General features: G+C 49.9%; 1 long non-coding RNA gene across 1 annotated transcript; it reads left to right on the forward strand.

Annotated features, from left to right (window-relative positions):
- Positions 1–2,160: 2,160 nt before the first annotated feature.
- On the forward strand, positions 2,161–2,747 carry LOC311428601. Its single transcript, XR_014687791.1, has 2 exons — positions 2,161–2,235; positions 2,363–2,747. It is a non-coding gene; the product is annotated as an uncharacterized lncRNA (long non-coding RNA).
- The last annotated feature ends 13,193 nt before the right edge of the window (positions 2,748–15,940 follow it).

Raw genomic sequence — 15,940 nt, forward strand, 5'->3', positions numbered from 1 at the left:
ACCCCAAAAAAGAACTGGATCAGAAGAAAAAAAAAACAAAACTATGCATTTCCCTCCCAAATCACCCTAAACTCACCTGATCTTCTTCAAAACCCACAATCCACTCCCATTTAGCTTAACGACCAACGAGAACCCAACAAAACCCAACGGAGACCCCAAAAACGTCAAAAACACCCCAAAAAAGAACTGGTTCAACCCCAACAACGAAAGAAAACCCCAAAAGCCATAGATCCACACCAAAAATCCCCCTAAACCAACCTGAAGTTCTCCAAAACCCACAATTTACAATTTTCCACCATGATGACCACGGAAAACCCAACGAAACCCAACGGAGAACCCAAAACACGTCAAAAACATGCCGAAAAACAACTGGATCACTAGAAAAAAACAGAAGAAAACCTAAAAACCTTGAATCTGCCCCAAAAGTCCTCATAAACCTACCTGATGTTCTCCAAAACCCACAATTTACACTTTTCCACCATGATGACCACGGAAAACCCAACGAAACCCAACGGTTTTAAGAAAATTAAGCAAAAGAATTTTCATAGTGTCTAGGCAAGCATTATGCAGCTCCTTACTTCAGCAGGGAGCTTTCGCAACTCCCGCTCCTCAAACAGAACTCCTTGTTTTTATAATACAAAAGACAATGAGCAAACATTTATGGTGTATTACCCTAAGTTTTTGGGTTAGGGTTTTTTGCGTCTTAATGTTTTCGGGTTAGGGTTTGGAGCACCCTAAGTTTTTGGGCTAGGGCTTTGAGCATTCCTAACGTTTTGGGTTGGGTTTGGGTTTTGAGCATCCTAAGATTTTGGGTTGGGGGTTTTAGGCATAGGTCTTCAGGGGTTTAGTGTGGTAAATAGTTTGGGTTAGGTCTGTAGGGGTTTCGAGGTTTTTTTGGATGTTAGGGCTTGAGGCTTTTTTTGTAAGGGCGGTGAGGGTTCCAGTGAGTGCTGGTAAATGCAGTTCTCGAGCACTCGGCCTGTGATTGGCCATGCTGGCTGTGCGGGGAATGCTGGTAGGTGTAGTTTTCCGGCACTGGGAGGCCATGTTGTGTGCCCAGAGCATGCCGGGAGATGTAGTTCTCGGGACTCCGGACTTCCGGGAGGCCATGTTGCGTACCCAGAGTATGCCGGGAAATGTAGTTTTCGGATTCGGGACTTCCGGGAGGCCATGTTGAATGCCCAGAGCATACCGGGAGATGTAGTTCTCGGGAACTAGGGTTAGGGGCAAGGTTTGGCGTAGAGTTAGGGTTTCGGGTGAGGGTTGGGGTTGGGGGTTATTGTTAGGGTTAGTGGTTTAGGGTTAGGCTTAGAGGGTTATGGTTAGGGATAGGTTAGGGGTAGGTTTAGAGGGTTAGGGTAAGGGTTAGGGGTTAGGGGTTGGGACTGTGGTTAGGCTTAGGGTAAGGGTTAGGGTGAGGGTATTAGGGTTAGGGTTCGGGTTCAGATTAGGGTAAGGGTTAGGGCAAAGGTAAGTGTTAGGGTAAGGCTAAGGGTAAGGCTTAGAGTGAGGATAAGGTTTAGGGAAAGGGTTAGGTTTAGGGTAAGGATTAGGGTAAGGGTAAGGATTAGGGTTAGGTTTGGGGTAAGAATAAGGGTAAGCTAATGGTTAGGATAAGGGTAAGGGTTAGGGTAAAGGTTTTCATTTGTTAAAGCTGAAACGCAGTATGCAATCTGGGACGTCACAGCCAGAGATGCCTATGGCAAGGTGAAAGAGGAAAAGATGGAGCAGATGTTCTACTCCTAGTTTTTTCTTTATACGTAAATAAAAGTTTGAGCTAATTCCAGTTGGAAGAGTTCCAATTGCTTGCTTGGTCATAATGTCTTTTAATATTGAAAGCTGCAGCAAAAGCATGGGGATTTTTGCTTCTAGAAACACCCTAGTTCTCTTGTCTGCACTATGCATGCTTTTGAGCTAAAACTGATTAAAAAATAAAAAGAAAAATCACACACACACAAAAAAAAAAAAAAAAAAACAAACACCACAGCTGCTGCTGCTGCTCTCTTCCTACTTCCTTGTGCTTTGCCCCTTCCCTTCCCAGGTGATTGGGTTTGGGTGCTAGTCGGGGCCAAATGGTATGTGAGTCCCAGGCATCCCCTCAGAGAGCTCATTCTGCTTGGGCTGCTCTTTGGGGTGTTTGTTTTTCCTTCGGTCAGTTGCAGGCTTCTTCAGGTGGATGAGAGTTTATGGACTGATGCGTTTCCAAGTAGCGAGGGGTACGCACATCTTTTTGAGGTAACAGCTAGTAGGATCTGTTAGAATAATGTAGTACTTGGTGCCTTTATTGCATGCAGTTCTTTATCAGGTGAGTAACTGTTGCGAGTAACTGAAGTCAATGTTACTTGGTGTGTTTGCTATGCAGTGCCTGTGCGGACTATTGCACGAGACACAGCTTTCTGACATCTGGCCCAGCAACTACTAAATAAGGGGAGGGGAGAAGCTGAAGAACGACCAAAGGACAAAGCCTGGGAGGAAGACTACGAGCCTTCAGTACGAGCGGCCCCCAGAGGGACCACCGGAGACTGATAACGCCTGCACCAGTGGGAGGGTTTGGATTCTGGGAACTAATTAGAATAACCCTGCCTTTTGTAGAAGTAGTAATGAATATGTATTAGCCTAGCAGCATAAAAACCAGCCGCCTGATGTAACTTGTGTGCGTCTTGGTGGAGCAGAGACTCCTGGCGCACCCAGCGCTGCTTGCTTACCTCTATTCCTTTAATAAATCATAAACATTAATTGTAAGCCTATTTGGGACTCGGTCATTTATTACAAGTGGGACCTCCCGATGGGTGGAAGCTGTCGGGATAGCTCGGGATGCTGAGGCGTGGTGCTGCAAGGAGGTTGGTGGCCGGTGGCGCCCTGGGGCAGGCCGAATTGGGAGGGGGCGAGGCGGCGGGTGGTCGGTGGCTTCTGTGGAAAAGGCGCTTGTATGGGGGGGCTGCGCATTCAGAGGAACCTTGACAGGCTGCAGATAGGGGCAGGCAGGAACCTTTTGAAGTTCAGGAGAGGGAAATGCCAAGCCCTACCCCTAGGGAGAAACACCTCTGTTTACCAGCACTGGCTAGCTCGATACTGAATAAGCATTTCTTCATGGAAGGGGTGCTTTGCTATTAGAACAGGCTGCCCGGGGAAGTGGTAAGAGACCCGATCCTTAAAAGTATTGAAGAGACATGTGGACATAGCCCGGGAGTCCGGCCTCCGGCAGGGCGGGAGCTGGCTCTTCCGAGCCCCTGTGCTCCGGTCTTGTGCGACGCGTTTGCAAGCAGCACCGGGTGCCGGGTCCGACATCGGACGGTTCGGGGACGGCGATTCCGGGGCCGTCGGCTAGCGGGGGCCGGCTATGTCGTGTCCCGGGGATCCGACTTCAGGGGGCGTGGGGGCCGGCCGTGCAGTGAAGCGGGGGGCTGGCGTCCGCCGGCTTCCCAGAGAGCGGGCTTTCGGTCCCGTGCGGTTCGGTGGCCGGCCGTCCCGAAACCCTGGGCACCGGTCTTGTGCTAGACTCCGCGGGCTCCGGGGCCGAACTCGGCTTCTCGGGGCCGGCGGTCGCGGTGTCCAGGTGTACCGCCTCTGGCGGCGCGGGGCCGGCTGTCCCTAGCAGCTGGGCTCACAAGAGCTTCTGGGCTCCCAAGCGTCGCCCAAGACCGGATCCCAGAGAATCGGGACGGCCGGCCGCACCGCTGCGACTAGCACAAGCGTCTCCCGACAACGGAGCCCAGGAGCTTGCGAGGGTCGGATTCCGCGCCCCGGGATAGAGAAACGGGGAGCGCGGGTCGGCCGGCCGCAGCTTCGCACGGGACCGAACCCCCTGTCTCCGGCACGGCCAGACCCCGAGCCGGCAGACAGCAGCCTCCCGCTTCACGGCACAGTCGGCCCCCAACCCGCCCGAGTTCTGATCGCCGGGACACGGGACAGCCGGCCGCGCCGCCCGAGGCCGGACACCTGGAGCCCGGGACCGTCGTCCCTGACAAAGCCAAAGTCGGACCCGGACCCCGCTGCGGCTAGCACACGCGTCGCCCAGGACCGCAGCCTACGACCTCGGGACGGTCGCATCCCGCGCCTCCGGCAGGAGCTACCCGGGAGGGCAGGACGGCCTGCCGCAGCTCCGCAAGAGACCGAACCTGCTGGATTCCGGGACGGCCAGAGCCCGAGCCGGTGGGCAGCAGCCTCCCGCTTCACGGCTCGGCAGTGAAGCTCACGGTTCATCGTCCGGGTCACGGTTCGTCGCCCGACTTCGGACCCACGGGACAGCCGGCACCCGCGCCGCCGGAGGCCGGACACACGGGCCTCGGCATCGCCGTCCCCGAACCGCACGAAGTCACACACGGTCTCCGGTGCGTCCAGCACACGCATCGCAAAGACCGGAGCCCAGATTATAGGATCAGCCAGCCCCGCGCCGCCCGAGGTCGGACCGGGAACCCGGTGCGCTTGGCACATGCGTCGCCCAAGAACGGCGCCCAGAGCCGCGGGATGGTCGTGCGTCACGCATCCCGAGTTCGGACCCCCGGAACACGGGACAGCCGGCACTCGTGCCTGGCTCTTAGGGACTTGGAAAGAGTCCTGATGCTGTGCCAGCACTATGCAGCAATAGGCACAACACTGGAGTGATTTCAGTGTTGTTCCAGCTACGAGTGCAGAGTACAGCACTGTGCGGGCTGCTGCAGGGAAACGGTGACTCCAGCTCAGACAGACCCAACACAACTTCCACCCCTTATTCCATAACTTTTGTGTCACAATCAGGTACGGTTTAGTATATAGATGGTCTCATCACCATAGTTTTCTGTCCATTGAAGCATTTTTATGTCTGTACTTCTCTTTATTCTATAGGTATTTTCCCAAAATGCTCATAAAAAACTGTTGATGGTTTCACCATCATCTGTCAAAGTGGTCACTCAGGGCAGGCGAAGTTGGTTTTCTTGACACCAGCACCAGCTTAGCTCACATCACTGTTGCACTTGCCTGGTTCCTTGCAAAGTTGACCTTTCATTGGTTCTGCAGTGTCCTCCTACAACACATAACTTGGATGACAGATTAATTTTCTCCCAGTGTTAAATCTCCTTGAGGCACACACTTGATATCCCCATCTTTCTGCATCACCCACCAGGTATACCCTGGACCTTGGGCAAAGACAATCCCACGAGTGGGTTTGCCTTTTCCCATGGCAGGGGCAACCCACACCGCCTTCCCCATCCACTTCTCCACATGCACTACAGTGACTTTAGCTTCTCCCACAGTGTGTAGGGGTTTTGTTTCAGCAGGACCAGCACGGCTTTCAGACCCCCTGTTGTTAACTAAGCAAGTGGCCTCTGGTAGGTTTATATCCTAATGTTTCCATGTCGCAGCACCCAATGCTCGCAGCATAGTTTTTAACAGTCCATTGTACCTCTCAATCTTCCCAGAGGCTTGTGGGATCCCAGCTGCTTGGCTTCGTTGCCTTCTAGCTGTTGGGTATTGGCCCCACTATCCCAGCGTCGAAGCAGCCAAGTGAGGATGTGCTCACCTGGACGGCGACTGAAGGCTTTTCGTATTTCTCGCAGCTCACTCAAGGATAGAGACCGAGTAGTTTCTGATTCATCTATGATTTCAGTCTCTTCTTCGTGATGTTGCCGTGATAACGCTGCTTTAGAGCCGCTTGCCTTTTCCTCGTCTCCCTCATCCATAGGAGGCGCTCCTTCCCTTATTAAACGACCTGATCTCCGTTTACACTGTTTCCTCTTTACTACAGGGGCGACTGATACCAAAGGTGGTCGGTCATCTGGGGTGGTCACAGTGTGTGCTGTCTCATCATCAAATTCAAGAACCTCCCTATCCCCTTGAGGGTGCTGGGCAATGTTAATTGACATCTGATAGGCGTAAGCCAGACCCCAGCAGAGTGCAGCCAGCTGGTGGAGTTCTCTAGTATTGCCAGGGTCAGGGCATACATCTTTCAAACATTCTACCACCTTTCTTGGATTTTGTACTTGTTCAGGGGTGAAATTTAGAACCATTGGAGGAGAAAACCGTGATAGGTACCTGCCCAAATCCCCCCACACACCTTGCCACCCACAACTTTGTCTGGGGACAGGTCCTTGGATAATATTCTTAATAAACTGCTTTGCCTTGGGGAAGAAGACAAACACTACACCTAGTAAGAGGAGGATAAGATCTCACCGGGGTATCCAAGATACTGAAAGGCTGCTGTAATTAGCCCACAGGGAGAAAAGTAGAAGACACCACACCCGATATTATTCACTGATTGACTGCTGGGGGCAAAAAAGAAGGCACTGTAATTCTTAATATTGTCAATAATATAATCTCCAGGAGACCAGGAGGATAACAATGCCGGGCTTGAATACCAAACCAAACTGAAGGCCAGTATGTTACAGCACAACATGTTAAAAAAACAAGCACAGACTTCAACATTTTCTCCGATCGGATGTAAAGGAAAAAAGAAAACAGAGTGGGCTACATACAACATATCCACACAGAAAAGTATTACCAGAAAACCGAGCATTATGACAACCAATATGTTAGTTGTAAATACTTCAATCAGTACTACTGTTATCTCAACCCTCGAGCCCCACGTTGGGGGCCAAAAAGGACAGAGGTAGTATTACTCAGGTGGGCAGCCGAGCTCCACCACAAGCGCTCCCTCACTCCCCCTCTCGTCAAAGAGGGAGGGGGAGAAAATACAACACAATCCCGGGGCACGGGATTCTGTCCTCCGGTGGCGCGGGTGCCAGTTGTCCTGTGTTCCGGGGGTCCGAACTCGGGCTGAGTGACGCACGACCATCCCGCGGCCCTGGGTGCCGTTCTTGGGCGACGCATGTGCCAAGCGCACCGGGTTCCCGGTCCGACCTCGGGCGGCGCGGGGCTGGCTGATCCTATAATCTGGGCTCCGGTCTTTGCGATGCGTGTGCTGGACGCACCGGAGACCGTGTGTGACTTCGTGCGGTTCGGGGACGGCGATGCCGAGGCCCGTGTGTCCGGCCTCCGGCGGCGCGGGTGCCGGCTGTCCCGTGGGTCCGAAGTCGGGCGACGTGGGTGCCTGCCGAGCCGTGAAGCGGGAGGCTGCTGTCTGCCGGCTCGGGGTCTGGCCGTCCCGGAATCCAGCAGGTTCGGTCTCTTGCGGAGCTGCGGCAGGCCGTCCTGCCCTCCCGGGTAGCTCCTGCCGGAGGCGCGGGATGCGACCGTCCCGAGGTCGTAGGCTGCGGTCCTGGGCGACGCGTGTGCTAGCCGCAGCGGGGTCCGGGTCCGACTTTGGCTTTGTCAGGGACGACGGTCCCGGGCTCCAGGTGTCCGGCCTCGGGCGGCGCGGCCGGCTGTCCCGTGTCCCGGCGATCAGAACTCGGGCGGGTTGGGGGCCGACTGTGCCGTGAAGCGGGAGGCTGCTGTCTGCCGGCTCGGGGTCTGGCCGTGCCGGAGACAGGGGGTTCGGTCCCGTGCGAAGCTGCGGCCGGCCGACCCGCGCTCCCCGTTTCTCTATCCCGGGGCGCGGAATCCGACCCTCGCAAGCTCCTGGGCTCCGTTGTCGGGAGACGCTTGTGCTAGTCGCAGCGGTGCGGCCGGCCGTCCCGATTCTCTGGGATCCGGTCTTGGGCGACGCTTGGGAGCCCAGAAGCTCTTGTGAGCCCAGCTGCTAGGGACAGCCGGCCCCGCGCCGCCAGAGGCGGTACACCTGGACACCGCGACCGCCGGCCCCGAGAAGCCGAGTTCGGCCCCGGAGCCCGCGGAGTCTAGCACAAGACCGGTGCCCAGGGTTTCGGGACGGCCGGCCACCGAACCGCACGGGACCGAAAGCCCGCTCTCTGGGAAGCCGGCGGACGCCAGCCCCCCGCTTCACTGCACGGCCGGCCCCCACGCCCCCTGAAGTCGGATCCCCGGGACACGACATAGCCGGCCCCCGCTAGCCGACGGCCCCGGAATCGCCGTCCCCGAACCGTCCGATGTCGGACCCGGCACCCGGTGCTGCTTGCAAACGCGTCGCACAAGACCGGAGCACAGGGGCTCGGAAGAGCCAGCTCCCGCCCTGCCGGAGGCCGGACTCCCGGGCTATGTCCACATGTCTCTTCAATACTTTTAAGGATCGGGTCTCTTACCACTTCCCCGGGCAGCCTGTTCTAATAGCAAAGCACCCCTTCCATGAAGAAATGCTTATTCAGTATCGAGCTAGCCAGTGCTGGTAAACAGAGGTGTTTCTCCCTAGGGGTAGGGCTTGGCATTTCCCTCTCCTGAACTTCAAAAGGTTCCTGCCTGCCCCTATCTGCAGCCTGTCAAGGTTCCTCTGAATGCGCAGCCCCCCCATACAAGCGCCTTTTCCACAGAAGCCACCGACCACCCGCCGCCTCGCCCCCTCCCAATTCGGCCTGCCCCAGGGCGCCACCGGCCACCAACCTCCTTGCAGCACCACGCCTCAGCATCCCGAGCTATCCCGACAGCTTCCACCCATCGGGAGGTCCCACTTGTAATAAATGACCGAGTCCCAAATAGGCTTACAATTAATGTTTATGATTTATTAAAGGAATAGAGGTAAGCAAGCAGCGCTGGGTGCGCCAGGAGTCTCTGCTCCACCAAGACGCACACAAGTTACATCAGGCGGCTGGTTTTTATGCTGCTAGGCTAATACATATTCATTACTACTTCTACAAAAGGCAGGGTTATTCTAATTAGTTCCCAGAATCCAAACCCTCCCACTGGTGCAGGCGTTATCAGTCTCCGGTGGTCCCTCTGGGGGCCGCTCGTACTGAAGGCTCGTAGTCTTCCTCCCAGGCTTTGTCCTTTGGTCGTTCTTCAGCTTCTCCCCTCCCCTTATTTAGTAGTTGCTGGGCCAGATGTCAGAAAGCTGTGTCTCGTGCAATAGTCCGCACAGGCACTGCATAGCAAACACACCAAGTAACATTGACTTCAGTTACTCGCAACAGTTACTCACCTGATAAAGAACTGCATGCAATAAAGGCACCAAGTACTACATTATTCTAACAGATCCTACTAGCTGTTACCTCAAAAAGATGTGCGTACCCCTCGCTACTTGGAAACGCATCAGTCCATAAACTCTCATCCACCTGAAGAAGCCTGCAACTGACCGAAGGAAAAACAAACACCCCAAAGAGCAGCCCAAGCAGAATGAGCTCTCTGAGGGGATGCCTGGGACTCACATACCATTTGGCCCCGACTAGCACCCAAACCCAATCACCTGGGAAGGGAAGGGGCAAAGCACAAGGAAGTAGGAAGAGAGCAGCAGCAGCAGCTGTGGTGTTTGTTTTTTTTTTTTTTTTTTGTGTGTGTGTGTGATTTTTCTTTTTATTTTTTAATCAGTTTTAGCTCAAAAGCATGCATAGTGCAGACAAGAGAACTAGGGTGTTTCTAGAAGCAAAAATCCCCATGCTTTTGCTGCAGCTTTCAATATTAAAAGACATTATGACCAAGCAAGTAATTGGAACTCTTCCAACTGGAATTAGCTCAAACTTTTATTTACGTATAAAGAAAAAACTAGGAGTAGAACATCTGCTCCATCTTTTCCTCTTTCACCTTGCCATAGGCATCTCTGGCTGTGACGTCCCAGATTGCATACTGCGTTTCAGCTTTAACAAATGAAAACCTTTACCCTAACCCTTACCCTTATCCTAACCATTAGCTTACCCTTATTCTTACCCCAAACCTAACCCTAATCCTTACCCTTACCCTAATCCTTACCCTAAACCTAACCCTTTCCCTAAACCTTATCCTCACTCTAAGCCTTACCCTTAGCCTTACCCTAACACTTACCTTTGCCCTAACCCTTACCCTAATCTGAACCCGAACCCTAACCCTAATACCCTCACCCTAACCCTTACCCTAAGCCTAACCACAGTCCCAACCCCTAACCCCTAACCCTTACCCTAACCCTCTAAACCTACCCCTAACCTATCCCTAACCATAACCCTCTAAGCCTAACCCTAAACCACTAACCCTAACAATAACCCCCAACCCCAACCCTCACCCGAAACCCTAACTCTACGCCAAACCTTGCCCCTAACCCTAGTTCCCGAGAACTACATCTCCCGGTATGCTCTGGGCATTCAACATGGCCTCCCGGAAGTCCCGAATCCGAAAACTACATTTCCCGGCATACTCTGGGTACGCAACATGGCCTCCCGGAAGTCCGGAGTCCCGAGAACTACATCTCCCGGCATGCTCTGGGCACACAACATGGCCTCCCAGTGCCGGAAAACTACACCTACCAGCATTCCCCGCACAGCCAGCATGGCCAATCACAGGCCGAGTGCTCGAGAACTGCATTTACCAGCACTCACTGGAACCCTCACCGCCCTTACAAAAAAAGCCTCAAGCCCTAACATCCAAAAAAACCTCGAAACCCCTACAGACCTAACCCAAACTATTTACCACACTAAACCCCTGAAGACCTATGCCTAAAACCCCCAACCCAAAATCTTAGGATGCTCAAAACCCAAACCCAACCCAAAACGTTAGGAATGCTCAAAGCCCTAGCCCAAAAACTTAGGGTGCTCCAAACCCTAACCCGAAAACATTAAGACGCAAAAAACCCTAACCCAAAAACTTAGGGTAATACACCATAAATGTTTGCTCATTGTCTTTTGTATTATAAAAACAAGGAGTTCTGTTTGAGGAGCGGGAGTTGCGAAAGCTCCCTGCTGAAGTAAGGAGCTGCATAATGCTTGCCTAGACACTATGAAAATTCTTTTGCTTAATTTTCTTAAAACCGTTGGGTTTCGTTGGGTTTTCCGTGGTCATCATGGTGGAAAAGTGTAAATTGTGGGTTTTGGAGAACATCAGGTAGGTTTATGAGGACTTTTGGGGCAGATTCAAGGTTTTTAGGTTTTCTTCTGTTTTTTTCTAGTGATCCAGTTGTTTTTCGGCATGTTTTTGATGTGTTTTGGGTTCTCCGTTGGGTTTCGTTGGGTTTTCCGTGGTCATCATGGCGGAAAAGGGTAAATTGTGGGTTTTGGAGAATATCAGGTGTTTTTAATTTTTTTTGGGTGGTGTATCTATGGTTTTGGGGGAATTCTTCTGTTTTTTTTAGCGTTTTCTTCTGTTTTTGGGGTGGTCCCGTTCTTTTTTGGGGTGTTTTGGACGTGTTTTGGGTTCTCCGTTGGGTTTCGTTGGGTTTTCCATAGTCATCGTGGTGGAAAAGGGTAAATTTGTGGGTTTTGGAGAACATCAGGTAGGTTTAGGCTGGTTTTGGGATTGGATCTGTGCTTTTTGGGGATTTTCTTCCAGTTTATGGGTGATCCCTTTCTTTTTTGGGGTGTTTTTGACGTGTTTTGGTGTCTCCTTTTGGGTTTTCGTTTGGTTCATGTTGGTCATCATGGTGAAAATTGTAAATTTTTTGGGGGGGAATTTTCTTCCAGTTTTGGGGGTGATCCCGTTCTTTTTTGGGGTGTTTTTGACATGTTTTGGGGTCTCTGTTGGGTTTTGTTGGGTTCTTGTTTTTCATCATGTTGGAAAAGTTTAACTTGCGTGTTTTGAAGAACATCAGGTAGGTTTAGTGTCGTTTTGGGGTGGATCTATTTTTTGGGGGTTTTCTTTCGTTTTGGGGGGTTATCCCATTCTTTTTTGGGGTGTTTTTGACTTGTTTTGGGGTCTCCGTTGGGTTTTAGTTGGATTCTCGTTGGTCCTTAAGGTAAATGGGAGTGGATTGTGGGTTTTGAAGAAGATCAGGTGAGTTTAGGGTGGTTTTGCGGGGAAATTCATAGTTTTTGGTGTTTTTTCTTCTGATTCAGTTCTTTTTTGGGGTGTTTTTGACGTGTTTTGGGGTCTCCGTTGGTTTTTGTTGGGTTCTTGTTGTTCATCATGGTGAAAACGGGTAAATTGTGGGTATTGGAGAACATCAGGTAGGTTTAGGGGGACTTTTGGGGTGGATCAACGGCTTTTAGGGTTTTCTTCCAGTTTTGGGGGTGATCCCGCTTTTTTTTTGTGGTGTTTTTGACGTGTTTTGGGGTTTCCGTTGTGTTTTGTTGATTTCCTAATGTGTTTTAAGTTTGTTGGGAGTGGACTTTGGGATTTGGAGAACATCAGGTAGGTTTAGTGTGGTTTTGGGGTGGATCTATGTTTTTTTGGGGTTTTCTTTCTTTTTTAGGGGTTATCCTGTTCTTGTTTGGGGTGTTTTTGACTTGTTTTGGGGTCTCCGTTGGGTTTTAGTTGGTCCTTAAGGGAAATGGGAGTGGATTGTGGGTTTTGAAGAAGATCAGGTGAGTTTAGGGTGGTTTTGCGGGGAAATTCATAGTTTTTGTTGTTTTTTCTTCTGATTCAGTTCTTTTTTGGGGTGTTTTTGACGTGTTTTGGGGTTTCCGTTGGGTTTCGTTGAGTTCCTAATGGGTTTTATGGTGGTTGGGAGTGGACATTTGGATTTGGAGAACATCAGGTACGTTTAGAGTGGTTTTGGGATTGGATCCGTGCTTTTTGGGGTTTTCTTTGGTTTTGGGGGTGATCCTGTTCTTGTTTGGGGTGTTTTTGACGTGTTTTGGGTTCTCCGTTGGGTTTCGTTGTGTTTTCCGTGGTCATCATGGTGGAAAAGTGTAAATTGTGGGTTTTGGAGAACATCAGGTAGGTTTATGAGGACTTTTGGGGCAGATTCATGGTTTTTAGGGTTTTCTTCTGTTTTTTCTAGTGATCCAGTTGGTTTTCGGCGTGTTTTTGACGTGTTTTGTGGTCTCAGTTGGGTTTCGTTGGGTTTTCCATGGTCATCATGGTGGAAAAGTGTAAATTGTGGGTTTTGGAGAACATCAGGTAGATTTAGGGTGTTTTGGGGGTGGATCTATGGTTTTGGGGGATTTTGTTCCAGTTTTGGGGTGATCGAATTCATTTTTGGGGTGTTTCTGACGTGTTTTGGGTTCTTCGTTGGGTTTCGTTGGGTTTTCCGTTGTCATCATGGTGGAAAAGTGTAAATTGTGGGTTTTGGAGAACATCAGTTAGGTTTAGGGGGACTTTTGGGGTGGATTCATGATATATGGGGTTTTCTTCTGTTTTTTTTTTTTTTTTTTTTTTTTTGGGGGGGGTGATCCAATTCATTTTGGGGGTGTTTTTGACGTGTTTTGGGGTCTCCATTGGGTTTCGTTGCGTTTTCCGTGGTCATCATGGTGGAAAAGGGTAAATTGTTGGTTTTGGAGAACATCAGGTAGGTTTAGGTTGGTTTTGGGATTGGATCTATGGTTTGGGGGGATTTTCTTTTGTTTTTGGGGGTGATCCCGTTCTTTTTTGGGGTGTTTATGACGTGTTTTGGGGTCTCCGTTGGTATTCCTTGGGTTTTATGTGGTCATGGTGGTGGAAAATTGTAAATTGTGGGTTTTGGAGAACTTCAGGTAGGTTTAGGGGAATTTTGGGGTGGATTCATGGTATTTGGTCTTTTCTTCTGTTTTTTTTTTGGGTGATCCTGTTCTTTTTTGGGGTGTTTATGACGTGTTTTGGGGTCTCCGTTGGGTTTTAGTTGGGTTCTTGTTGGTCATCATGGTGAAAAAGTGTAAATTGTGGCTTTTGGAGAACATCAGGTAGGTTTAGGGGGACTTTTGGGGCAGAGTCATGTTTTTTGGTGTTTTCTTCTGTTTCTTGGGGTGGTCCCGTTCTTTTTTGGGAAGTTTTTGAGGTGTTTGGGGGTCTCCGTTGGGTTTTGTTGTGTACTCGTTGGTCATCGTGGTGGAAAATGGTAAATTGTGGGTTTTGGAGAACATCAGGTAGGTTTAGGGTGGTTTTGGGATTGGATCCGTGCTTTTTGGGGATTTTCTTCCAGTTTATGGGTGATCCCTTTATTTTTGGGGTGTTTTTGACGTGTTTTGGTGTCTCGTTTTGGGTTTTCGTTTGGTTCATGTTGGTCATCCTGGTGAAAAAGTGTAAATTGTGGCTTTTGGAGAACATCAGGTAGGTTTATGAGGACTTTTGGGGCAGATTCATGGTTTTTAGGGTTTTCTTCTGTTTTTTTCTAGTGATCCAGTTGGTTTTCGGCGTGTTTTTGACGTGTTTTGTGGTCTCCGTTGGGTTTCGTTGGGTTTTCCGTGGTCATCATGGTGGAAAAGTGTAAATTGTGGGTTTTGGAGAACATCAGGTAGATTTAGGGTGTTTTGGGGGTGGATCTATGGTTTTGGGGGATTTTGTTCCAGTTTTGGGGTGATCGAATTCATTTTTGGGGTGTTTCTGATGTGTTTTGGGTTCTTCGTTGGGTTTCGTTGGGTTTTCTGTTGGCATCTTGGTGGAAAAGGGTAAATTGTGGGTTTTCGAGAACTTCAGGTAGGTTTAGGGGGACTTTTGGGGTGGATTCATGGTATTTGGGGTTTTCTTCTGTTTTTTGGGGTGATCCTGTTCTTTTTTGGGGTGTTTTTGACGTGTTTTGTGGTCTCCGTTGGGTTTCGTTGGGTTTTCCATGGTCATCAATGTGGAAAAGTGTAAATTGTGGGTTTTGGAGAACATCAGGTAGGCTTAGGGGGACTTTTGGGGTGGATCTATGGCTTTTGGGGTTTTCTTTCGTTGTTGGGGTTGAACCAGTTCTTTTTTGGGGTGTTTTTGATGTTTTTGGGGTCTCCGTTGGGTTTTGTTGGGTTCTCGTTGGCCGTTAAGCTAAATGGGAGTGGATTGTGGGTTTTGAAGAAGATCAGGTGAGTTTAAGGTGATTTGGGAGGGAAATGCATAGTTTTGTTTTTTTTTTCTTCTGATCCAGTTCTTTTTTGGGGTGTTTTTGATGTGTTTTGGGGTCTCCGTTGGTTTTTGTTGGGTTCTTGTTGTTCATCATGGTGAAAACGGGTAAACTGTGGGTATTGGAGAACATCAGGTAGGTTTAGGGGGACTTTTGGGGTGGATCAACGGCTTTTAGGGTTTTCTTCCAGTTTTGGGGGTGATCCCGCTTTTTTTTTGTGGTGTTTTTGACGTGTTTTGGGGTTTCCGTTGTGTTTTGTTGATTTCCTAATGTGTTTTAAGTTTGTTGGGAGTGGACTTTGGGATTTGGAGAACATCAGGTAGGTTTAGTGTGGTTTTGGGGTGGATCTATGTTTTTTTGGGGTTTTCTTTCTTTTTTTGGGGTTATCCTGTTCTTGTTTGGGGTGTTTTTGACTTGTTTTGGGGTCTCCGTTGGGTTTTAGTTGGTCCTTAAGGGAAATGGGAGTGGATTGTGGGTTTTGAAGAAGATCAGGTGAGTTTAGGGTGGTTTTGCGGGGAAATTCATAGTTTTTGGTGTTTTTTCTTCTGATTCAGTTCTTTTTTGGGGTGTTTTTGACGTGTTTTGGGGTTTCCGTTGGGTTTCGTTGAGTTCCTAATGGGTTTTATGGTGGTTGGGAGTGGACATTTGGATTTGGAGAACATCAGGTACGTTTAGAGTGGTTTTGGGATTGGATCCGTGCTTTTTGGGGTTTTCTTTGGTTTTGGGGGTGATCCTGTTCTTGTTTGGGGTGTTTTTGACGTGTTTTGGGTTCTCCGTTGGGTTTCGTTGTGTTTTCCGTGGTCATCATGGTGGAAAAGTGTAAATTGTGGGTTTTGGAGAACATCAGGTAGGTTTATGAGGACTTTTGGGGCAGATTCATGGTTTTTAGGGTTTTCTTCTGTTTTTTTCTAGTGATCCAGTTGGTTTTCGGCGTGTTTTTGACGTGTTTTGTGGTCTCCGTTGGGTTTCGTTGGGTTTTCCGTGGTCATCATGGTGGAAAAGTGTAAATTGTGGGTTTTGGAGAACATCAGGTAGATTTAGGGTGTTTTGGGGGTGGATCTATGGTTTTGGGGGATTTTGTTCCAGTTTTGGGGTGATCGAATTCATTTTGGGTTTTTTTTTGACGTGTTTTGGGGTCTCCATTGGGTTTCGTTGCGTTTTCCGTGGTCATCATGGTGGAAAAGGGTAAATTGTGGGTTTTGGAGAACATCAGGTAGGTTTAGGGGGACTTTTGGGGTGGATTCATGATATATGGGGTTTTCTTCTGTTTTTTTTTGTTTTTTTTTTTTTTTTGGGGGGGGGGTGATCCAATTCATTTTGGGG

The sequence above is a fragment of the Aythya ferina genome (genome assembly GCF_964211825.1).
Source record: "Aythya ferina genome assembly, contig: HAP1_SCAFFOLD_101, whole genome shotgun sequence".
Classification (NCBI taxonomy): domain Eukaryota; kingdom Metazoa; phylum Chordata; class Aves; order Anseriformes; family Anatidae; genus Aythya; species Aythya ferina.